The 27,456-nt window shown below is 36.0% G+C and overlaps 1 long non-coding RNA gene across 1 annotated transcript in view; it reads right to left on the bottom strand.

Moving 5' to 3' along the window:
- Positions 1-27,456, bottom strand: part of LOC108736226 — a 157,044-nt gene that overhangs the window by 35,308 nt on the left and 94,280 nt on the right. Inside the window, exon 2 of the long non-coding RNA XR_001937699.1 lies at positions 23,457-23,520. This is a non-coding gene — a long non-coding RNA (uncharacterized LOC108736226). The remainder of the gene's footprint in view (positions 1-23,456; positions 23,521-27,456) is intronic.

Below are 27,456 nucleotides of genomic sequence, written 5' to 3'. Positions count from 1 at the left end.
TCGGGTGAGAAAGATGAGACGGACGAAATGAAGACAGAAGAGAGTGAAAGATTATCTGTGGAATATTACTGCCTCAGCATTTGCCTAAGTGATCCAAGGAAACCACAGAAAAACTTGGACCAAGGCAGACGGACAGAACGGAATCGAACCCGCGTCCTCCCGAATGCTAAGCAATGGTCTAGACCTCTAGGCCATGCCGCTCGGTTAGATGTTCCAACGTATCTTGTCTATTTTATATTGACTTTCCTAGCGTCTTTTATTCTCCCACTCTTTCTAATAGCCCCTCATTTCTAATCTTCTTTGTCCATAACATCCTCATTGTTCTCCTATAATAGCGCCACATTTCGAACGATTCTAACCTCGTCTTTTCCGGCGCGCCCATCGTCCATCACGCTTAATAATCTTTTTGTGTATCAATATAAAAAATTTTACTGATTTTCTTTTCTAGAAAAGCAATCACATTGGAATATTTCATTGCAAATGGTGGTGCCCCAAGTTATGCCTCTAAACACAACACCAACACTTATGTAAAATTGATAAGTATGACCGAGATAATTTTCCTGCTAGATTACCTTCGTCGCTGTTGGCTCTGTTTCCAGAATACTTACGATTAATGAGCATAAGCCTATAGTAATGGACTTGTAAGTCCGCTAGATTGCAATTTAATTTTAGTTAGCCGCTCGTCTAATTGTAATATAAGGCAAACGAGTGAAATATCCAATTAACCCATGCCGATGATTTATAGTTTTCTCAAACGTGTATATTATTTATTTAAGCGGTATGTGTCATTTCTATGACATGCGATGTTTGTTGCATCTCTAATTGCAGCATTCCAATACAACGGCAAGCTGACGGACGTGGCGAGAATACAATTACAGTACAGTAAAGGGTCGATAATTTAAACCTCGGTAACGTAAAAACTACTGCAATTTAAAAAATTACTGCATCCTTCAGGACCTGAAAGCTCATTCACTTAAAATACGAATCCCCAACAGATTAAACCAAATTGCCTGAAAGTACTGTACCAATTGATATCTGCGACTTTGTTTCATTAATTTGGGTATTCATAGAGGTAACACTCAGTATAACATACAAGTAGGTTTTAAACCCTTAAATTCGGTATATTTGATTTAATTTAATAAATTATATTCTTTCAACTTTACAATCATTTCACTGGCATTGTAACAGATCAGAAGTCACACAAAAAAATTGAAGTGTTTTAACAAATTTTGTATTTATTAATGTACTACTACAAGTGGTGAGGACGAAGTAGCTTGCCAGCAGGGATACATTCTTTAAGTTTAAGTATTCGTTAGTTAACTTATTCGTTATTCGAATGATGAGGATACCGCGGATAGGAAAGGTTAGAAATGAAGAGGTATTAGAAAGAATAAGAGAACAGAGGATTCTATAGAAGTCAATAAGGCATAGGCAAGATAGGTTGGTAGGACACCCTCTCAAGCATGAAGAACTACTCAGAGACATATTAGAAGCAGAAACGGGAGTTGGGAGGGGTAGAGCTAGGCCTAGATTAGATTACTTTTCGCAAATAGTTAAGGATATGGGTCGTTTTAGTTTTGGGGAAATGCGAAGATTAGCCCAGGATAGGAAAGAGTGGAGGTGCGTGTAAAACCAGTTTTAATTGACGACCTTATGATGATGATGAGTTAAGTTATTCATCACATCATCATCATTCCTGACTATCCGAATATTACACATCAAACACTCGTCCCCATAAATATTCTCCAATTCGCGGAGGATTTTAGACGTTTTTTTGCCCGAATTCACTAAAAATTCAGAACACGTTGTTTTTGGTTTCATCATCATCATCATTATAAGGTCGTCAGGCATAAGACTGGTTGAATACGTACCTCTACTCTTTCCTATCCTGAGCTAATTTCTCTAAAACTAAAACATTCCACATCTTTAACTAGTGGTGAATAGTAATCTAATCTAGGTCTACCTCTACTCCTCTTAACAATCTTTTATACTTCTAATATGTCTCTAACCCTCTAACCAGCCCTTCAAACCTGTACGTATATTCTCCATAGTTACTGTAAGGTTTCTAAAATAAGAAATTTTCAAAGGACAGCGCTATATTAGTTAGATGATAAAATGATGAAATGCTTTATTTGGTGACTATTAAAATTACCATTACAATCGATTATCTAAATTAACCCGATTAAAGGACTAATCAAATAATTTATTTGAAAATGCCGCAGTTTTATTATATTCATACCATACAAGTGCATATAAGTATGTACTGAAATATCACTGGCAAAATTATCTATCTGGTAGTTAATAGTGCGGTTGTTGATGCACACGGTCGAACGGAATACTGTTCAGTCATGCATGCTGCATGTTCGGTATAACCACGAGCATTAGGTCAGATTACAGAAAACCGCAGGTACGGTTGTTGTTCATGTCCAAGTGGCAGTAGAGAGAAGTAATACGGCGACGTAGCAAGGTAGGAGTGGTCGCGGACTTCTTCGACGTCGTAGATGGACGTCGCCAACGGTGCAGAACTCGTAGCAATTTCTTCTTCTCGCGACTCGACAAACAATTCATCGCTTTGAGTGGGATACATGTATGTGTATGCACCACCTCAATTGTTATTATTATTATTATTGTTGCTATTATAGCTGTTGTTGACCAGTGGCCCGTTTTCAACTCTCAAGACTTCAGCGGCAATATTCCATGTGTCATTAAAAACGCGCTTGCATTCACTTGCATTTGATTTGAACATGAATAACCTCAAGAAAGATGAGGAAAAGAGTAGTAGCTCCTGCGATAATCTACACATTTTACAGTATGTTTGTTAAGCTTATGGCAAAAGACGTGTTATTCTATGAACATTTTGACCTTTGATGATCCTTGAAGAGCCACTCTATTCTGTTTCCACAATAAAAATATTTTGGTATCTAAATAATACATGTGGTGCTTCTTAATCTACAAGAACTGTTGAAGATGTCTACCGCTAGAAACAGTTAGGATGCATGCATCCAATCTACTCCTCAGAGTGGTGTCTTATTTTAGTACACACTGCAATGATTCGTTTTCTCAAATATTTCACAACTTATTGTACTAAAGTAGTGTAAACTAATGACTTCAAATGGCCGTATAGACAATCCATTCCGAGGGTTTCAAATCCGAAGTGTATAAATTGAGTAATAGATTGATCTTTTAAAAATTCAACATTGTCTCTTACAAAATGACTCCTTTGAGAAGCCACACAGCGCTAGGGATTCTTCCATTTCTCATAGCAGTACTGCAATTCGGATACTGGAATAACCTTCAGCTAATTGGTTGAAGTCATTTAAATGTTTTCGAGTGTTCCAACTTGAGGTGAGTTTTCAATTCCGGGAAGAGGAAACAGTCACAATGGCTCAAGTTCGGCGAATAAGGAGGCCCAGGAACAAGAGGATTTTTTTATTGGGCAGAAATGCTTTATCGAAAATGTTGTATGTCAAGATGCATTGTTGTCAGTTGTTCTTGATGTTTGGTCTCACTCGCATGACTCGTTTGCGAAGTTTTTCAAAAACTTTTCGGTAAAAGCGTCGATTGACTATTTGACCTTAAGGCACAAAAAAGCAATTCAACATGATTTGTTTTGTGATTTGCTCATTCTTCCTTTTTTGGGCTTTAGAGAGTGTTGTGCTATTCCATACTTTGGCACTTAGCTTCGGAATCGTACTCAAATATCGTCACCTATAATCACACCTTTCAAAAAATGGGGGGGGTCATTTTCAATCAACTCTGCAAGATCAAGGCGGCTTTCTCTCCTTTCATATTTTTGTTCCTACATAAAATCTTTTGGAATCATTTTTGAGCAATTCTTTTCATTCCCAATTCATTGATGGCGTGACTCAAATTCAACTGCTCTCCGATCATTCTGACAGTTAACCAACAATTTGAACGAACAAGATCCTGGGTTTGTACGACATTTTCATCTATTTTTGAAACTGAAAGTTTTCTACTGCGTGGGTTATCTTCCGTGGAATCTCTTCTTTCCGAAAATGCATTAAGACATCCAAAAACCTGTATGTGGCCCATCGTGCATAAAGCACACACCGTATTTCTAGTCAAAATTGGCTTTGTCGAAAAACACCCAGCATCTCTGCAACACAGCGGCTTTCGAAAAATAATCATTAATTATCATGACGGTTTAACCAATAACCTTTATCTATTTAAATTTGCTATTTCCTCGTACCCAGACAACACCCAACGTTTAAACGTTAACATAAAAATAATCGTTGAAATTATTACGTGTATATCGACTCGTATATCTCTGCGTTCTCCTTCATATCGACATTTTGATTAATTACGCTTACGATTATTCCTTTTCATTTTAACCATGCGCTCGCTCCAACAACAAGTCATCCGTAATAGTTCTTACGGGGCCCACCACGAAACCGCACGACTTCCGACATATAAATTAGCCTGTTTGTACAAACCATTTCCCTACGAACTTAATTAGTTCACCCAAGTGAGCGATTTAGCTACAGTTGTATTAACCTTCGACCTCGCCTTATTTGCATTACCAAGGGAAACGTGTAGTTGCAACGAAGTTGGCGGCGGCGTCGTTATCGGCGACGGCTGCTGCGGCTCCGTCTTCGGACGGTGCAGTGCGAATCGGAATGCGGAATCTCCACAGCCAACGTTTGGCATATCCACACACTTGCGCTCGTACTCGTGCCCATTCCTCCTTTCATACTTACAATTAGACTTGCGTCCATTTATCATTTGAACAAATGTGTTTACGAACCATGCTGCATGATGATGATTATTATTATTATTATTAAAGTTATATCGTTGCAGTACAAAATGTATAACCCGTCTCGTTATACAATAGTAAGTACCAAATCATCATCATTATCATGTCAGTCCTAAGACTGGTTGGACACTGGTTAGACACGTACCTCCACTCTTTCCTATCCTGAGCTAAACTTCGCATCTCCCTAAAACTAGAACAGTCCACATCTTTAACTATTTGCTAACAGTAATCTAATCTAGATCTACCTCTACCCCTCCTAACTCCTTTTCTGTCTCTAATAGTTCAAGGTGTTTAAATACGTGATAGTATTTAAGGGTGACGAGAATTGGGTATTTAGATACGATTCGGAAACTAAGCGCCACAGTCTGGAATACCACACTCTTCAAAGCCCAAAAAACCAAAAATGAGCAAATCACAAATCATATTCATCGTGATTTGCTTCCTTGGTATCAAGGAGGACTTCCCAATAAAAGCAAAGGGAAAAGTCAGGAAACTATTATTTTTAAATTCTGTGTTAGTACGTGTCAGACAATTTGTTTGAATTTGATAAGTATACAATGCCAAGATTGACTAAATAAGTCAAAAGAGCCTCAGCCATAATTACCCTCAGGCTTGCGTTGATAAAGCTACAATTAAACTTTTTGAAAGTTAATAAAAAGGCTTAAGATTTGAATCTAAATCATGAGCTAATAAATATTCCAATAAACGAAGCTATTTTGGATTCTGTACGTACTAATTAGAAAACCGATTTACCATTGCTGTTATCGATAAAAAAGGTTTAATTGTAAGTTGAATAAACCACCCAGTGTATAACTATAAATCTTGCAGTGTAATGTATTCGTCGATTTGTAATGGCGGGATGTTTTGAAAAATGGAATACATCAGTTCATTCGGTGTAACAAAATAATAACGTGTCGGGAATCGGATAGCAAATCATCGAGCGTTTCGCTCCCGTTCGTTCATTTCGATTATTCTTTTCTCATGTTGCGATGCCTAGCGTGCGATAAAAGGAGTTTTCGAGCAAGAAAGATCGGTAATAAATATTCGAAAGAGACAGTTTCCACAAACAAAGAAACGGCACGTCTGTTTGACCCCTCTTCACACTTACCGGATACTGAATTTGATACGACACGATGAGATGCATAGTATACATTGTACCAACCAGTGGCAGCTATTCAGGTGAAGTATATAAAGGCCTTCTTCACCTACTTACTCTTTATTGTACAATATGCTTTATTATGAATCAAATAACACTTTTAATGATCATAATATGCATAATAAATGTCTAAGTTAAGGGCTGGACACGTAGCTGCCGCACCTCTGTCAGCACGTGCGGGTTCCCTAGACAAAAATTTTCAGTCTCTCCCCAGTCTCTCACAGTTTTTCATAGTCTCTCAGTTATTGGCTAGGTGTTTTTATGGATCTCTCACAGTCTCTGTATGAGAGACTCAAACGATAAAATTGTTAATTCAGAGATTCGAGTCTCTCACAGAGAGACTGAATGAATAAAACTGAAAAATTAAGAGACTAGAGTATCTCGTAGAAAGACTGGGATCTCTGAAATATGTTGAACTTAGAAAATTTTAACCATGTCTATCGAGACACCACTCATTGAGAGATTCGAGTCTCTCGTTCAGAGATTCTAGTCTCTCGTTCAGAGACTGGATCTCAGTGGCACCAGAGAGACTCGATGAGAGACCGAGACTCAAGTCTCGCTTTCAGAGACTCTGAGAGAGAGAGACTGAACATTTTTATCTCGGGTTGCTATGACAACGGTGACGTCAGCGGCAAATATGCAAGCTTAGTGCTCCCTATCCTTCGCCTAATAGAGAAGAGATCGCGGCGGGTTAATCAGTCTACTGCACCTGAGCGTCTGTTGTTCGTATTTACGCTTAAACTACTTTATCCTGGAAGTAACTTCGGTTTAATTTAATTAGGCATGTATTATGCCTAATTTTAAGTTTGATTTTTGTTTGCTTTCTGCAGCTCTACCTATTGTTGAAGGCACGTGCCGCCACTGATACTAACGTCATTTTAAAGTTTTGCATTCGTGATTTACGTGGACAGGAGTTGAAGTATTACTTCCAGACCTTTCGTCATATTAAGCAGTTACGTACGTCTGGACATTTTCAAGATTCGAGGAGGATAATGAATGTCCGACCGCATCGGTGATGAATTTTAGTCATTAGTAATATGTATATCATACGTCTGTCTTGCATTTAAGAGATTGCGAGGCCACCCTATCATTAAATATCCCTTTAGCGAAGAAAAATGGACTGAGGCTTGCCATCGGCCAGGATGCGGTCCGTTTTCCAAGTTCAACAACCGAAACGCGAACGTTCAGTTGGTAGTACATTGGTAGGTAAAGAACGTGTCCACGGCATTATGACTGATGGACGGAAATTGAGACGTTACTTTTGGTAGCTACTTATGCAAATACGGTGCCGGGCAATTACAAACTTCTTAATTTACGACCTCATTTGTGCAAACCTCTTTCGAGTTCTTCGTCAGGTCGACTGCGATTCTTTATGGATACAACACGCCGAACATTAACTTTCGAAAGCGAATCAGCACAGAAGAATTCTACTGGGTTATTTTTATCATTTTTCTTAACAAATGCAGCAAATAACAAGAAATATTAACGTAAAATGCCCATTAATTGAAAGACGGATTAAGTCAAGAAATAGACAGATAGATAATTTCTTTATTTCATTACATTAAAAATAATTTTGCAAAGTTATGACAAAAGTATGTTTATTGGGATCCGTCAAATGGGCATACGCCATCTGGTGGAACTGTGCACGCAAATTGTAAAATTGTTTATTAAAATAATCAAACACGTTATTAAAGTAAAAAAATTTTTGATGATGGAGTCGACGAAGTTTTCTTCTAAAGTTAAATCAAATAAAAAGTTAATATGTTCAGTGAAAAGCTGCAATAGTACTTCAGACATAGATCTTCACTCTTCACCTACATTAACTACTTTCCAATAACAACTAACCGTTTTATATATGTCAAAAATATATTCGGAAAATTAGAGAAAAAAGTAAACTAATGGAAGCTTGGATGAAAGCAGTAGGTATCAAAGAAGTGAATTCCGGAATAAAAATTTGTCACGTCATTTTAATGCACATGATTATATTTCAGCAAGTATTTACCATCAGCCATAACCTTAATATTTAAAACTAGAATCATACTAAAATTATAAAGTGAAAAATTATTTATTCCTGTGTAATTGATTTAAAACAATTCTAATGATACGATTTAAGTATTTTGAGGTTAAGAACCTACCTGCTGCAATACAACAAAGTTGCAATAATGTGTTTCCAACGTTCTCTTAAATCGGCTCTGCACGTGCAAGTCATTGATATGATATTGCTTAAATCACCCAGAATCACCTCACCAATTATATAACGTGAATCACTTTTTAAATCCGAAGTTTGTAAAAAGTAGGCAGTAAACTTGACGGAATTTGAAGGCTAGCTTCCGGATTTGTTATTTCCGAATTTTATAATGTGATTGGCATTAAAAACACGCTCAGCTTCAACGAAATTTCCTTTCCGAAGCTTTGTGTCAGCCCAATCACATATTGTGACAATACTTATCATTTTATTGTAATTTGAAAACTTGGAAATTGCACGGTACACTATAGGAACTACGATAAATTTTCCCTAATTGGCGCCATGTTTTTAGGCTTCTCCCATTTGACGGATCCCAATACTTTCAGCAACACATTTTGATATACTTTGATCAATATTCTGAAATATTTGAAAGGTAACATCTGAAGGCAGTGTGGAGTGCATCTCGTAATAGCGCCACAACATAGGGGTATAAAAAGTAATCGCAAAAGGTACCCCACTTAAAGAGCCGTCAATGACTGAGAACAATTGTCAGTTTGACAGCAGCGTTATATTATCGCCCTTCGTTGTCGTAATCGTCAAGTGACGAAACATTCATACCTACTCCGTGACCTTCGCAACAGCTGGTTTACAGACAGGTCAATCGCACGTGCGAGCTTGGACTCCGTAGTTAGGTACCATTCGTTTGGTAAAGCTGCTGCTATTACCACTACATACAAAAATAAGTTGAGTATGACGATGACATGATGGTCATGGTGATCATATAGGTACGGATTGTGCAATGAGAATGCAATGGCGGCATCACGCAAAAACGCGTTATAATTGTCGGGAGCAGTTAGGCCATTACCGTCATGTTTGTGTATCACTAAGTGATGCAAGATGGCTCATTTTATTCCTTTTTGATGTATCTTCTCCCATAATCTTTCCGGAGTACGATATGTATTTGTGCAAGTACTCAAGTAATACATACCTAACAAAAAAGTTTTTAATAAAAATTCGAGTTTCTTATTACTTAAATGAAGATCCCTCAGTCACAAGTACCCTACTGGTTAGGAAGGACAGGCAAACAGACATACGAACATATAACGAAGTCATCCTACAACGGTTGAAATTGATATCCCACTACATAAGATGACATTTTCAGAAATTGAATGTGAGTGAGCAATCAATAAATTCATGCAAGTTATTACTGCTATGGTAATTTCCACACAGATTCGATTTCCAATAAAATCGAGATCATAAAATATTTATTGGCTTAGTTCAAAGATCGGTCTCTATTAAGCTGAACGGTGAGCAGTTTTCTTAGACTTTGCTGCAAGTTATTCCATGAATAACATCTCCAATTGCAGTGGATTTGAGACATTGTAACACGTCTAATAAGTGACTTAATTTTCAGTCGGTGTACGCTGTAAGTAATCAGCTTAGCAGTTGAAAATTACATGAAATAATAAAGACTCGGCAGTGGTTAAATGATCGTTTAATTGGAGCATAACGCATATAAATGCATCATCATTTGCTTGGATCATTATAATAATAAACGAACAGTGAATGTCTCACGACGTTCTACGTACCACTTGCTGAAACCGCTGCCCCTGGGTGTTTTACAATAAATATAATGTCAGCCAGATCTTGAGGTGTTATTCACCTTATAATGTCATAATGAGATTATAATGCAGGGTTTGAACCTGGGGTCCATGGACCTCTCAGGATTCAATGGTGAGCCTGCCTGATATCATTTACTTGTTGTCCTCGAGAGTTCACCAGTCGTATCTAATAAAATCCCATTGGGCAGGCTGGTTGTTAGTGCTCCAAGATTTTTAGAATTACATTTTTTTCTGTCGTCCAATTCTCATGTTATAACGTAGCACGAAACTGAGTACCGTCTTTTAGGATTCCGTATCTACCGATTTTAGAGGACCTCATAGGAATATTAATGAAGTAATAATAAGAAATAAAAGACAATATTTGATAGAGACAAGATTTGTAGGTAGGTATACGAGGTGTGACAATTAAGTGCCCGGAATTTAGTGTGGGGTTGATGCATACTGTGAATCTTTGTTTGACGTTTGATGTTTAGTACGTACGCCAAAATAAAGTATTCAAACCAAAATGAGGATGCCATCGATAGAGAAGGGTAGAAATGAAGAGGCATTAGAAAGAATAGGAAAACAAAAAACGTCAATAAGAAAAAGCCGAGATAGGTTGGTAGGACACCTTCTCAGGCATGAAGGTATAGTCAGAGACATGTTAGGGGCAGAAACAGGAGTTACAAGGACTAGTGGTAGACCCAGATTAGACTACTGTTCGCAAATAGTTAAGGATGTGGGTTGTTCTAGTTTTAGGGAAATATGAAGATTAGCTCAGGATGGGAAGGAGTGGATGGGTGTGTCCAACCAGTCTAAGGACTGACGACCTTATAATGATAATGATGATGATGAAACCAAAAACAACGTGTTGTGATACATTTTTTAGTGAAATCCTCCGCGAATTGGAGAATATGTATGGGGACGATGTAGAATATTCCTGAGTCAGCAGAAGATAAAAGGGGAGGTTCAGGATGAAGGAAATTCTGATTGCTTTTTTCAATATTCAGTGCATTAGTCAGGCGTCCTAAAGCGGTTGAGGGTACGGATTTTCTCGTATCTGTAAAGAAGTTGATTGTCCGCGATTGACCAAAAAAGTATCTTCAAGTTGCTGTATCTCCCCTAGAGCCCGGATTTAACTAAGTCTGACTATTTACTCTACCCAAAAAAAAGTCCCATCACAGGGGTACTCACCGTGGCAGGGTACAAGACTTCTGCAACTACGGTTGTGAACATCATTACTTCCAGCGGTGACAACGGTGTATAGAATTGAGGGTGACTACTGTGATGGCCAATAATATTAATTAACTTGTGATTTATTTACAAATTTCCAAAACTTAATTGCCACACCTTATATGACCACTGAAATTCTATTTTTAAAATATGAATATTCAATATCAGTGATCCTCAACTAGCTTCAAATGTTCTCAGTATAATAAATAAGTTAATTTCTAATTCTTTTTGTGTTATTTTAATGTGAAATTTATTAAAACGTTCCGGTGAAAGGTATGTGAAAATCCGCTGGCAGGAAATTAGCATAAAAGGCGATGTTTTTTCAACACACAACAGATGAAGATGATAATATTTTGATTATGTGACAAAAACGAGATATATTAGATTTATGTCTGGTTTAATTGGCTATCGTTGGGGGAAAGCCCTCTCGTTCAAAGCACCTTTCCAACGTGGCTTTAATTCATCTTTCTAAGCAGTGTGCAGTAAAACGGCAGCCAGGTGCTGATGTATTTCCCGTGTAATCTGTTTTCTGTCAATAAATTAGATTAGATGCCTATAATTACGAAAGAGTACCACGTCAGGTTTAAAGGCAACCTGCTATTTGCCCCAAGTTAAAGGCCATAAATTTTGAAATATTTAGTTAGCGGTTACTAAATTGCCTGCAAATTACTTTAATAACTGTCGTCCAGATTACTATCTGCTCTTTGTTGTTCATTTGAAACGAAGAATTATTGCATTAGACACCAGGCTACCTACCACCTACTTGTTGGCCGGTTTATTCAATTTTTTCAGTGTACCTCCGCGAGTGCTTTTAATGATAATTTTTAGCCTTTTGCAAAGGCACGCACAGAATATCAGGTTTGGAAAGGGCTGAGAAAACATGTACACGAAGATTGGACGCTTTCGAAGCTGTGGATAGTAAACACAAGTTTAATATCAATTTTAAAAATATAAAAACAAAAATGGTATAATTACATCTGTTTAACACCTCCCACAACTTCAAGCTGATTAGGAGTGAAATAATCACCAAAAAGATAAAAGGGTAGCGGATAGTCGGCAAAATCATGCGGTTAATAGTTTGTTTAGTGCTGTTAATTATATCAGTATTTTTACAATTATTTTAATTCAAAAACATTTCCGTTTAGTTAGATCTAGTGTAATTGTTTATTATTGTAATTACATTTCAAATTTCTTTGTTGCTTTATTCAGTTCTACGTTATAACATTTCTTAAACTGTTTAGATCATAAGTACCTTTCTTCTGTTGTTTGGCTTTATGATATTTTGTGAATATTCTCGCTGTTACACAGATAAAATGTACGTGAGGAATTCAAATAGCTCTTGGTAGTATAAATGAGGTTTTTCTGATTGTCATTAATACCTGGCTCACTGTTATACTTCGTTTAGTTTCTGTAGCGATGTGACCTTCAGTTTGACCGGCGCAAAGTAGAAAAGAACAGCACTAGGTCAGAAAAGAAAGAAGATAACTCTCGGCGAAACAATTAACCGTTGGGGAGCGTATAATCCGTACAGTACTGCACGGTAAAATTGATCATTTTATCCACTGCAATTGCATTGCTCAAATATGCTGTTATTGGTACCAGTTACTACTGAAAATATCAACGAGATGTTAATTTATATTTGAAAACATACTAAAGGCTTCAACGCTTGTTTTCGACTCGCACTACTATTCATGATTGAACAAAACTTTTGGCAGGTACTATATGAAAAAGTATGTTTAATGAACAAGAGTATAATGAGCCTTTTTCTTCCTACCTACGATTTTGTCAGCGCGCATCCAAGACATTGGAAGGGGAACATCGCTAGAGAAAGTAAATGAAGTATAGCTCTTTCTTACTTATTCTCAAAAATTTTCTGTATCTGGTTGCACTCGACACCCTCTCGTCTATGACGACATTCAGGAAATTCCAACATTTATCCACCACCATGAAATGGTTCAATTAGACCCCACCTCCTTTGCTAGTTGTTCTCCAGTTTTAAGTAAATTTAAAGTTGTTAATTAGTATGAAAGAAACCTTCTTATTAAAAGCATCAAACCAAATTTGTTATTAGTTTTATTTGAAAACATTCTAATAGAACGGAAGTCTCCGGATAATTTTTTATCTTACGACTGCACAGGTTTAAGTCTTCATTCTGCTTTTCATTAAATACCACCCTTATTAAAGGATCTTAAAAAAAATGCAGGATCCGCCTGGTAGGAGAACTAAGCCTGGTACCCATCTCTAGTTTCGACATGAAGAGAACGTTATTTCCTAAAAGATCGCTGAAATGTTCATAAAAACAGTTTCCAGTTATTAGCGCAATAATTAAGTAGATGTAGGTGTACAGGTACATATGCGCAAACACACTTACATGTATATGTATATACATATATTTAGTGGCTAAGTGGCTACCTATTTAAGTAATTAAATATATAATAATCAGTTTTTTTTACTAATGAACTTACTGTTATGGTAACAACATTACGTCTACTTTTCCAGCTTTCTAATAACGCTGCCTTTCGCGAACAACGGGACATTAAGTAAGTAAGTAAGCAGTGTAGGTACTTCAAATTATCCTTTTTTTAAACTATTATTTCTAATAATGATAATAATAATATCTAGTCGGCTGGCACCGTATACCTAAATAAAGAATAGGAATGAACAGAGAAAAACGTACCGAACAACCAATAATCGTGGACAAACATTGCGAGGTCGAACACACCTATTCATACTTTAGCGCACCCATGTATTGTAATTACAAATATTGTTATCTTAGGCCGCGAAGACAAATAAGGGCATTAACCGGTTTGTCTAATACGAATTCTTCCACGTCAGAGCTCGACACACACGGTGCCCGAAACCGCTTCAGAACAATACTGTGTGTGCTTGTAAAATTAATTTTACATTTCATACGTATACGAGGAATGTTTCCAAAGTTCTGGGAATTTAGCTATAATTTTTATTATTTTGTTAATTTTCGTCAATATTACAATGTAGTTTTTCAACATAATCTCCATTTAATTGAATACATTTAAGCCGTCCTCAAAGTACTTTTTCGGTGTCTCCTCAATCCACCTCTTTATGACACGTTTAGGATCAGTTAAATTTTCAAATCGAACACCTCGTAAAGGAAAAGATGATAATCACTGGGTGTAATATCCTGGGAATAAGGTGCAAGCAATTCTCATCGTAAATCGATCAAAACATCCTTCTTTTTTCTTGTGATGTGTGGCCCTGTATTATCCTGTTACAATAACAGACGCTTCTACAACATTCCAAGTCTTTTTTTGACAAGTGACTGTGGCAATAGTCCTGATATTAAATTCAAATAATATTCTACGTTAATTGTAGTACCTTTCGCTAGATAATCCATAAAAATAAACCTTTCGCAATCCCAGAATACACCAAGCACTACCTTTCCAACAGATGGAACTGCACGTGCCTTCAGTGGGGGCCCTCTTCAGGTTTGCGCCATTCTTTGGATTGACTTTGGGTCTCAGGATTGAAATACGGAATCCACATTTCGTCAGCGGTTATTATTCTTTGCCAAAATTCACCACCATAACGGGCTAACAGCTCGTGAAGTTGACGACAAATGTCAGATCTATTGAGTTTCTGTTCTGGTCCCAACAGCCTTGGCACCTAGCGCCCCGAAACCTTGCTAACGCCCAAACAATCATGCAAGAAATCATGAATTTGTCGTGTACCTATCCCTAGGCTCCCACTAATTTGACGAATAGTCATTCGAATTTCCTCTTTCTGTAGGTCTCCGACGATAGTAATATTTCTTTCATTTACCGACGTAGTTGGGCACCCACTGGATCGTCTTCTAGTGATGTTCTACCGGTTTTAAAATGATCGATCTACTAATAAACACTAGTTTTGGATTCTGCAGACTCATCAAATTCTCCTTGCAGACTCTGAATAATTTCTGGCTTTTCACACCTTCTTTCCACAAATATCTTTGAGATTTTGCTGCGTTTTCCATGGTCACAAAAATTTTAATTCTTGGTTGACAGATTTTCAACAAGAGGATTGGGACAAAATCATAGATACTAATAATAATAGCAAAACGTGGTATACAACTACAAGCGACAGAAATTCTTGTCCACAAAAACTCTATCCAAATAACAAATAATTTAGTATAATAATCAATAAATAATACAAATTAGGACACACGGCCTATCCCAATACAATCTCGAGTGCCAATTTTCGTTAGGTAGGTTTTTTTATACTTGTTAAATTATTGTTCCTGGTGTTTGTCTTTTCTTTTTTGCTCTGGTAGAATTACTCAGTACTGCCGATAACTCGCCGTTATTATCCGATATCCAATCGGATATTAGAAAAGGTGCCGGATCCAACCCATCTCTACTTTATACATACCTGTTAGAAAACTTAATTACAGTTACATTAATTGTTGTAATTGTATTATCGCAACAATTCGATAGTTGAGGAAGCAAGAAGGAAACTAAGTTCGTGGTATTAGGAAGATGGCGTTTAAAGTACGTAGTTGTGCTTTGCTATTTTTTTGTTAAGTGAACTATACTACCGCCGCCAAGAAATTAGCAACAAAAGCAAAATAATACACTTTTTTCTATTAAATAAGCACGTTAATTCAATTTGTTCTTTTAATGAATATGTAAAAATACATTGACATCGACCAAATTACTACTTAAATCCATTGATACAATCACAGGCGTAAATAGTAATCGACAAATTAGTATAAGAAACCACTATTCAAATCGTCAAAATATAATATAACCTTTAATTAAAAATAAAACTTTTTATAATCCTTAATTCATATTAAAGGAATATTTGATGCGCATAGATAGATTAGAAGTCATTATATTCTCATCGCACTATGAAAAGGTCCGTTTTCCTTTGTCTTAGCATACACATACATTGTGTTTGATCACAACATAGTTCTAATCGTAAGTTAGAAGTAAAATATTGTTTAAAAGGCCCATAAATTCAATCCACTCAATTGACTAACGGGACATTCGTTGTGAAATAACATGAATAATTTATAGAATCCGATAATAAATAAATACGTATTTATTGGTTAACAATGTTTGAGTAATTTATTTTCCAATAGTTCTTACACGACAGTAACTGCAAGTACTATGCATAGATATCTATGACAAAAAGGACGCATTTTGGAAAAACAGCTTTGATAAATCCATTGTTCTGTTTTATTTAAAAAAATGGTAAGTGTTATAACATAAGTTAACTAATTGTTCAAAATGTTTAGTATCGTTAGTTGAATTTGAATATTGGTTTAATAAATCGGTATTTTTGTACTTTTGTGCTTCCGCTTTCGCACTCGCTTTTGACAATGTTAAATTAGACAAGATGTTAAATATACTTAAAAATGTAGGGATGAATGTGAGTTATAGAGGTTAGAAGAGTGATACTTATACCATACTATAGAACGAAGACGTGAAAAACATCATTAAATACAGGACAACTTTTGGAATTGATATCCAGAGTCAAAAGATTTGCTTAGATTTGCAGATGATAAGAGACAAAAAATTAAATGGAGCGACTAATTTTCAGTATTCAGAAAGTCAGATAACTCAGTTTAGAAGCAGCAGTAAGTACAATAAAACAAAAGTCACTTCTATATGTTCGCTAACGGTTAATTTAGAAATTCGGATAAGACGCTGTAAGAGTGAGAAACTAAGACGGTGGGTGTGGCGGGAAAAAAAGGTTTGAAACGTTCGAAATGTGGTGTTATAGGAGAATAATGAGAATACGATCGACAGAGAACAGAGATCATTGTGTAAATGAATAAGAAGCGAGATAGGATGGTAGGACACCTTCTGAGGCATGAAGGGCTAGTTAGAGTCATATTAGATGAAGAAACAGGAGGTAAGAGGAGTAGAGATAGACCTAAATTAGATGACGGTTCACAAAGATTTATGATGTTGTAATTTTAAGGAAATGTGAAGATTAGCTTAAGATAGGAAAAAGCCAGTCTTAAAACTGACGACCTTATGATGATGATGATAATGATTTTAATATTATAAATGCGAATGTGTTTGTTTGTTTGTTAGTTTTTCACGCCTTAACTACTCAATCGATTATCATAAAATTTTGTACAAACACTGTGAGGGGTACAAAAAAGGACATAGGGTACCTTTTATCCAGAAAAAAAAATACATTAGTTTTATGTGGTCGTCGATTATCTTGATACGAATTGTTTATTACCATTTCAACCCTTAACTACTCAAACGATCACCATGAAATTTTGTACACGCTGTTAAGTGTACAGAAAAGGACATAGGACATAGTAAAAGAAATACTCTTCCCGAGGGATATAAGAAATAGTTTTTTGGTCGTCGATGATCTTTGTCACTTATATAGGACATTAACGGGAGCGAAGCCGCGGATAAAACCTTGTAATACGATAAATCCATTCTACGCAGTTTCAAATGGTCAAAATTTTGCGGGAGGTACAAGGACTTTAAATGTTTAGTTATTAGTTCCCTTCTTATAGTTAGTTAGTCGTATTCTAAAATGCCGAATTTTATAAACTGACTTTTCTACATCTGCCTTATACAGATAGGTACGTGGGTACAGCTGGTCAATTATTTCTCAGCCCACGCTACGTATGAAATTACAACAACATTTTAATCAGTCCAAGCAATAACAATAATAATTTTCGATACACGTGTATTCTTTATCGGGGCATGTAAGATGCACCTGCCTTTGTAGGTATCTCTTAAGTAAAAGGACAAAAATTGTTATATTGAAAACGACTTAGCAAACAGACGAAAGGTGCGCTGTCAGAATTTAACCAATTTAAGTTAAAGTTATTGTATCTACGGTTCTTATTATGTGCAGCTGCCCTTGATAGCAGCTAACCCACATTTAATTAAGTTGATAGGAAACAATTTCAATGGCAAAAAATCCTAGCGAATGTCGCTAGTTATTTTTACTTCTCGCAATGCAGCTGGTTCACTTATTGGCAAGGGTAAGAAAGATACAGGGTGTTTCTGAATTAAGCAGTAAAGTCGTAGGAGATGCTAGAGCATCATAAAACAAAACCATCAAGTAAAGCATTTTTTATTTTTGTGCACATGCATTGTTTTGTTATTTGATAGATTAGATTAAATGTAATAATAATTTGAAATCATTATTTCGATTTTTCATTTACCCACTACAAACTACCTCAAATTAATGAAGGAAAAGAGGGAAAGAGAGTAGTTTAGTGGTAGAACATTGGTGCGTAAAACCAAAGATCCCGAGTTCGATTCCCGGTGGGGGTGTAACAACAGCAACAATTTTTCCCTCATTAATTTGAGATAGTTTGTAGTGGGTAAATAAAAAATCGAAATAATGATTTCAAATTAATATTGCATATTAATCTACTATTAAGTAACTAACAATGTTATAGGATTTCATNTGTGTTTGACGTGAAATCACGAGCAGTATTTTCTCAAAATGTTGGTTTTAACGGAGCGAATGAATGAAACTCGATATAAAACACTATATACAGATTTTATTTACAAATGAATTATTAACTAAAAAATAACGGATTGCAACTACAGCCACAACGAATAAGCTACGAATTAAAAACGCAAGTTAGCAAGAAGAAGGACAAAACGTAACTAACTCTAAATTATGTGACAAAATCAAAAACTGTTCTGGTGCCACCACCAATACCTGGTATGCAACAAAAGAATACGAGCCAGAAGCCAATAAGAAGAAAACCCAACAAGGTATAACTCTGCCTCGAGCTATGAAATTACTGCAACCTGCATACAATTAAAGAGTATTGATGATAAAATTAACGAAGGTGGTTGATGTCAAATACTAATAATTGGGACCAAAAGAACATTGAAGAGATATTTCACTACCTTGCATGCATTTGAAATTATGGAAATTTCCAATACAACAAAATAAAATAGGTTGAATAATAATAAGCAAATTTATCTCTAACGACTAAATAAAATTTTAAAATGAAACTGAAACAAAATGTGATTTATTTTACAGGCAGCTTAGTATAATTACTTGACCTTTTAACGTTGTAGGCTCGCATGTGTGGAGATATACGGTCACTCGCAGTTTGTGTGTCATAGGTCAGTGCGTAATAGTATTTCTTCTACAGCTTCTAGACGAGCGTTTTCTTAACGCCAGCCAAATTGGACGTACGGGTCCTATATTTTGGGTGGCGTGTAGTCCTGATCTAAATCGGTTTGACTTCTTTGTATAGGGTTGTAGCCCGTATACCAAACGCCAGTACAGAACGCTTATTTGCAAAGCCGTGCATGGTCGCTGCAAATGAAGTACGCCAAATGCCAGACAATTATTGCGCCTATTTCTTTTTTATATAACGCTAACTTTTTCATTATTGCATCTAGTTAACACCTAACACTTGTTATTTATTTCAGAAACACCCTGTGTAGTAAAATTCATAATAAACCGAAATATAACTTTAAAAGATTTGTAAAATGGACCAACTGTTTTAAAGATGTTGCATGATATGATAACTCCAACTGCTTTGTTTATTTTTCAACTGACGATGAGTGTTTTGAGAATAGGATTGTATATTGAAAAAAATCAGTTAGTGTGATTGATTTCATCACGTTGTTCGTTTTTCCGTGTCAGGAACGTAATAAGTTCATTTTCAACAGTCACTTCGTACATATTTAACACAGGTTACGGAAGTTATTCCTCAATAACTTTTTACGTTTGCAACTTCGCAGACTTAGATGCCGATTTGCAATAACGAAACGAGGTCATAAATACTGCGCAATCTTCGTAATTGAATCTCAACTCTTATTTACAACGGACCTTGCGATCGCGTCTTTACTTTATTTATTCATTCGTTTTCTTCTTAAAGGATTTCTTAGTTAGTTCTTCTTCAATATTTGCAAATAGGTAACTGAAGTCAAGATTCGTACAGGACACGCTGAAAGGTTATTATAGGTATCTAGGTGAATTGGCTGTGATTTTTAGAATAACTGTGCTAGATGAAATTAAAACATTTATCCTTAAGTAAAACTACTTAATTAGTTCGGTTTATACGATTTATCAACATCGACCTACTTGAATTTTTCTGATAACTAGCAAAGATAGTTGTAATGTGTAATAATTTTACACAACAGAAGCCTGGTTTCTCTCCCCAAAATTTGAAAATATAGGACTTCAGTTTTCTGAATTACTTTCAATGATATCAGAAAAAAAATATTTCATTAATTCCTGAAAAAATGTTTGAGAAATTTGCTTTATGAAAATCTTAAATAACCTAAAATCGAAAAGATTTAAAAGTTATTGAAGAAAAGAAATTGTAAGAAAAAGCAATCGAACTAAAAACTTTATAATCAATTCGTAATCGGTGACCATAGGAAACTAAAAATACCTATAATTATTATTATGGTTTCTAAAATTCGTGGAGCAAATGTTGATGCTGTACTAAAGAGTTGAGTAAATTAGCCACTCATTTCCACTTAAGAAAATTAAATTTCAATGAACATTAGTAACATTTTAGCAGTAATTTTCCAAAGATAAACTTACATATATTAATTAACAATCTGCTAAATCGGCTTCTATAATACATTATCAAGGTATATACCTGTATTATGTAGTTGGTATGAACTGACCGGAATTTGTTACCTGATGTACACTCGTTCAGATCGTTTATATCACCTAGAAGCAGAGCCGGACTGAAGATTTTGGCCCGGGGTGCCACATGTAATCAAATGGCTTGGTTTAGAAGGGAAAGTGCACAAATTTTAACAGCACTCGTTTTTAATTAAATTTAAGCAGTTAGGAGGAAATTTGCCTTTGTCTTTGCCTCGGTCTTTGCTCTTGTTTTAAATTTTTTTTTCACATTTTTTGAGTCATTTGGCTCGGTTTGGCCCGGGAGGCATTTGACCCGGGGTGCATTTGCACCCCTGCACCCCAGGGCAGTCCGGCCGTCCCGCTCTTATAAGTAAACTTAAGTTTTTATTATCGCTCCTTATCTTAAATTAATATAAACATAATTAAAATGCCGTTGTGAGTATAAGCGCAAATGCGATAATTAGATGGCATTATAGCTCAGCAGCATTTTAATTGTGTCTGGGAGATGTTTGGCTGCTTACAAGAACTACTGAAATAGATCCCTTAGTATCATGTATAAAAATGAGTACAATTGCGATCTTATTTACGAATTTTGAAGCGTCTGGCAAATATTACCGCCGATGGGAAGTATCTGGTAGTGTCGATTATTAATTTTTAACAACATTCTGTGAACCATTATATAAAAATAAGCACTCAGACTTTAAGAAAAGCGAGTAATATTTTTACGTATCTAATACGTTTAACACCAAATCGGCAGGTATGCATACTTTCAAAGTACTAACACTACTTCATCCTATTCATTTTTTACTCAGAAAATAACTAACGTCTAGCGGTTTACAATCAGTTTCCATAATCTTCATCAAAAGGTCGCCAGTCTTAAGACAGGTTGGATACGCACCTCTACTCTTTACTATCCTGAGTTAATCTTCGCATTTTCCTAAAGCTAGAACAACCCATATCCTTAACTATTTGCGAACAGTAATCTAATCTAGGTCTACCTCTACCCCTACTAATTTCCGTTTCTGCCACTAATATGTCACTCACTAAACCTTCATGCCTGAGAAGGTGTGCTACTAACCTATCTCGCCTATTTTTTATTGACTTCCATAGAGTCCTCTGTTCTCATATTGTTTCTAATAGCTCTTCATTTCTAACCTTTTCTACCCACGATATTCTCATCATCCGCCTATAACACCACATTTCGAACGCTTCTAACCTTTTCATTTCCACCGCTCCCACTGTCCATGTTTCGCACTCATACAGCGCCGCGCTCCATACCTTTAACAATCTTTTTTGAATTTCTAAATTAACCGTTCCTTTATTATTCCATGAAATATTAAATAATGACAGAATTCCTCAAGAACTCCTGTATGAGACTCACGAACTTATTAAGACAGATGCATTTAATCATTTTAATTTGAAACAAATTTTATGTGTAACATATTATTAACGTTGTATCCCGTTTAAAAGTTTTAAATTTGACATAAAATTAGATAAATGTTGAGGTTTTTGTTTCAATAAGTCAGAAACAATTTTCCTTAATAATTACAAGATAGAAATAGAAAGGGCCCAGCATGTTTTTGAGAATTACCAAATATATTACTAATCGATTTCGGCCAAGCTTATACATGTATGTGGAAGATGAGTATTTCTACAGTATGTGGACCAAAGGAATTTACGTAAAAAGCGTTTACTTTCGAAAATATTCGCCTTGAATATTTCTAGGCACGTCATGATATTAAACATACATACATATGTGTCGTCAGTTTCCCACAGAAGATATTTTGGGTTGGTACAATCAATAAAATTAATGACGATTACTCAACGCAATCGTGTTAGCCATTAGAAAATAAATAAGCTATCTTTATTAGCAATAACCGTTCTGTCCACTTGATTACGTACAAATACGAAATATGATGGGTTAGGCGGCTGGGCAATGTAAATATGTTTTTCTGCATGCCGAGTGGGCAGTTTGATGGAAACCGAGAGAGTCGGACTCCCACGAAGCAGTTCGTTACTTCAATTTATACGTACAAGTCCGGATCTTTTATCATATAATACTAGCAGAGGTCCCAGGGCTCTTCCATGACTAATTTTTTAGTCGTAGAACCATTGAACAAGTTAGGCAACTTTGACCTCTTACGTAAGTTACATTTAGTCGTAGCGTAGGTCGAGAGTGTAGGTTTTTAAAATTGCTGAAGATTGTGTACACACATGAAATACGTAGATATGTACCTATGTATGTATCTATTTTTCTAACCATGTATACAAACAAGTATGATGTTAGGCAGATAGAAACAGAAATTATTTCTGCACAAGATGTAACTTCTATTAGCCAAGGAGGTGGTATTTTTTCCTTTAAATCTGAATCAATATGAAATAACTTTTTAAGGACATATTAAAAAACCAAACTATGTTTCTGTATAAAGGGAGTTAACTCCGTAAAACGTAGTAGAAAGACGTCAATCAAGTATTTTAAACATATATGTACCTAATTTTCAAAATCTGTCTGAAATTTGGAAATGTTTGGTAGAATAGCAAAGAAAAAATGAAAATTTATTAATTTTGGTATGAATTTGAAATTCGATTAACAGAGAGAATTCAATAAAAATTTGAACACATCTTCTTGACACATTGGCAAAGGAAAGTTTAAAATACCTTAGAGGTTATGTTTTCTCACAAAGTTTATGTAGAAATTTATCACCTTAAAATATACGCGACTAAATTTGAAAAATGTCAAATTAACCTAAAACCTTATTGCCTTCTCTGAGGTTTAAAAACTAATAAGTTTTTATTTCCAAATTTTATTAAAACCTAATCCTTCCAATTCAGTTAAGATGTATTAATTTCAGTTCCTTCATTTATCGATTAATGAAGGCACTTTTAATGGTACATACGTATCCTTCAAACAAGTAATAATAGTAATAATAAACTTACATTTTGTTTAATGTGCTCCTTCCTGCTGGTGCTTCTAATAATGCCAAACATGAAAACCCACAATCTGAAACAAGAAACTTTATGTAGAATTCAAATATTTTGTAGGCTTTCTGTAATATAGAATACCAAAGGTCTGAGCATTTTCTTGAGTTAAAGAGGGTTTTCGTAATGTTAGAGCACATTCCGCGGTAACCTAACTATAAAACATTCTTAATAATGTAAGGGAAAACAAAACAAAACCGAATAAAGTCGAAACAATTGTTGTCAGTTATCTAATGGGAGACTTTTGTTATATAAGGAAGGCAAAACATTCGTCGAACATAGAAATTACACATTTCTCTGTCACTGTTTTTTATTTTTATATTGCACGAGCGAAAATGCATAATTTCGTGAATGTATGGAATGAATTTTTTATCTATTCGCTATTTCTTCCCCTAGTTCTATATATATATATGAAAAAAGAGTCAAGGCCAATGTGGGTTGTAATGTCTTTATTTGATTACAGAACCGACACCAGCGTTTTACCTCTTGTTGTGAGAATTATCTAGGAAAACCTAGCTTGATAAAGCCTCCCAACAACAGGCGAAATATTACTGTCACATGAAGACATTACAACTTTCATTGACCTTAACTCTTTTTCATATATTTTTTATCACGGCCATCTGAAAATATCACCTGCCCTTCTGAATACTGTCTTAAACTAGCCGAAATTTAGACCTTAAATTGTATTTATTGAAAGCTCTCATAAAAGCCACCTTAACCTTAAGAGAAGGCTACCATCTAACACTTAACACATGTACACAACAATTATGCTACTTCTTTGTCAACAGAAAAGAAGAATGAATAGAAAAAAAAAACATTTTACTGAAAGGCGTCAGCTATTCAATGAAGTACCATAGTAGCATCGCTTTAAGTATTTGTTTTTGTTCATAATGAAGTTGTAAAGAACAGTGTACTAAGCATCTCAAACAACTTTTGTATTAGACTTTCTTTATTAAATGAAGCAATAGAAATCAATACAGAAATGGGCAAGTTATAAGATGATAGTACACCTGTTCATACACGAATCGATCAGAAGAAAAACGAACTGTGTTCTGTGACACACAGTAGAAGTGAAACTTCAACAGATAAATGGAAAACGAATGGCAACGGACAAAAGGAAAAACGATTGACAATAAAATTTTTACTTCAAGTTTTACGGGCAGATTGTTAATGTACTTGTCCAATTTGAAAACCTGCCCGTAAAATTTCAAGTAAAAATTTGGTTGCCATTCTTTCTTCCACTTGTCCGTTGCCATTCGTTTTTCCACTCGTCCGTTGAAGTTTCACTTCTACTATGTGTCCCACCACACATTTCGTTTTCACAGGTTTGCTGCAAATTATGATTTGGTTTTTACACAGGCCGCGAATAGAGGCAATAATGCCCAGCCACGTGGAGAGCAGAGGTAAGAAAACAACAGCTTAGCACAGCACACGCCGCCGGGACTCTAGTGGACTCTCCGCGCAGTTGCGCATTATACTCATCTAATACAGCCGTTGTCCTCTCTCCGCCGCCGCCAGCCTTTCTCTTCCTCCGCCACTGCCTCTTCTCACCACGCGATATACCGTCTATCCACTCCAAGCGGCCGTAACGCTTTTTCGTGACAGAAAAATCGTAATACCCCCCGTCTATATGAAGTTTCACTTCAAAAACAGGAGTAAGGAGGGGCATAGACAGACCTTGAAGAAGGAGCTGAACAAGATCACAAAAAATGATTTTTGAAGTGCTTCGAGAACCGGAAAAAAAACTTGGCGCGATACTTTTTGAACAGATCTCGTCTGTATCTATATGATCCGACGCCGAAATGATGATGAAATTATCATCTGAACAGCTAGGTAACGACAGGCTAATTTATTTCGGCATCCATCCGAATTCGGTATCTGAACCCAACGCGTTTCATAATAAAATCTATCCGTTTTCTTTAATTATGCAATTCCTTTCAGAAATCAGAGAATGATGTTACGTTTGTTGCAAATAATTTGCTAAAGTGTTACTGTTATTGTTATCATTGTAAACAATACAACCTTTCTGCTTTCCGAAAGAGAGAAAGACTAATCTGAAGGCTTGTAAAAAATCTACATCGTCGCTGGTTGTAAGAGCTATACACGCCAAATAATTGCACCAAGGATCTGTCTGACTCTTGAGCACGTCCCTGTGCACACAAGTGCTGTGTCATCGTGCCTAATCGAGAATCCTCACATAGTAATGGGATTCGTTCTGTTCTGTTCGTTTCTCTCATGCGGAAAAGGCTCGTTCCTTTGTCTACGACCTCTTGCGCTCTTGCCCTCTGAAATTTTAACGGAGGAGAAAGACACCCGAATGATGCAACTCTGCATACACATGGCAACGTCACATTTTATCATTGTTTGCCTGTATATTTCAACGATTTACAGAAGAGTCGTATCTATTCTTATTCGGAATACATTTTTACAGTTCATCTAACACTAAATATATATATATATATACTTAAGAATTCATTAATAAATATAATTGTTTCATCGATTCAGTGAATTATAACACTCATTGTAATTGTCTAGCAGCCAATTTGTAAGTCGTTTTGTCATTACCAAAAATTTTTACTATGGCTAAAAAACTTCCCCTTCTGCATTAACCCGCTTCACGTTTGGTTGCACTTGAGGAGGAATATGTTTTTAAACATAATTTATTTTTTTGTATAGTAACTACTTCTCGTGGTCGAAATTCAACCGATTTTGTGTCACTTTTTTGACTAAGTCATTGCATCGGCCGGGAGTCGAATTGGAGCTGCCGGCGTGACAGTTTCAACACACTCCTGTACTTCCAGTTACACCCTCTGAACTGCTATATCAGTATCTAATTCTACTTGGATATCTTAGTAATGCCTTTGTTTAACCTTTGAAATACTTCACTTAACAGCAAATATCATTAGATGGCGATATTCTTCCGTAATATGTTGTTATATAAACATGCATACACGGAGTATCTTCAGTTTGGTCAGTCCCTCTACCGAGCGGAATGATCTAGAAGTTTAGACCATTGCTTAGCTTTCGGGAGGACGCCGGTTCGATTCGTAGTCCGTCTGCCTTGGTCCAAGTTTAACGTTGGTTTCTTTGGATCACTTAGGCAAATGTTGGGGCAGTAATATTCCACAGATAATCAATCTTTCATTCTCTTCTGTCTTCATTCGTCCGTCTCATCTTTCTCACTCGAACCACCACCCACCCATTCCCACGATTCCTGAAAGGAGGCTGAACAGGGCCTTCCGCCCTATCTTCCGGTGCAGTTCGGAGGGACAGCCCGCCCACCAACATTACTGGCTGGTGGGAATGAAATACCCAAAAGTTTTTTTTCAATTCCACTTCCACGAAAACAAAAAAAAATCGATGACTGTCTGTAGCCTGCTAATGAAATATAAATCGCGATCAGTGATTACTGATTAAACTTATTTCGTTAGCCTCTAACGAAAATAGCGCTGCTTCCTTAGTTACTTATAGCTATATTCTGAAATGCCAGAACTACATCGTGGCTTCAATATGAACATGTATGCGTATCGATCCGAGTTGTCGCAGCCTCATTTGCTTCGTGTCTAATAAGCATAACGACAACAGCCCTTAGTAGTGGGTCGCTCTGTTGTAGATACTAATTAACGCTTATATCCGTAATTATCAACGTCGGATAAATTAACCTATTAAATATTGTCACCAGTGCATAGTGTTCCAAATTGAAGCGTATATACCTACAAGGCGATAACTCGCCAATTAACTAAGCCAACTAACTAGCACGCCTAAGTTACATTATAATATATACATATTACTTGTGTTCTACTAAAATGTTTCTAGAAAACAAAATGAATCTTACCCGTAAATATCATAAAACTTTGCTTACTTACTTTGAATGTGGGTATTATAAACAGTTCCTGCAATTTTTCGCCTCCTATTTTTACAGAAAGGATGGAGAAAAGGGCGCAAGAACTATTAGGGG

Source organism: Agrilus planipennis, unplaced genomic scaffold (genome assembly GCF_000699045.2).
Source record: "Agrilus planipennis isolate EAB-ADULT unplaced genomic scaffold, Apla_2.0 scaffold126, whole genome shotgun sequence".
Classification (NCBI taxonomy): domain Eukaryota; kingdom Metazoa; phylum Arthropoda; class Insecta; order Coleoptera; family Buprestidae; genus Agrilus; species Agrilus planipennis.
This window is presented reverse-complemented; position numbering and strand designations above follow the sequence as displayed.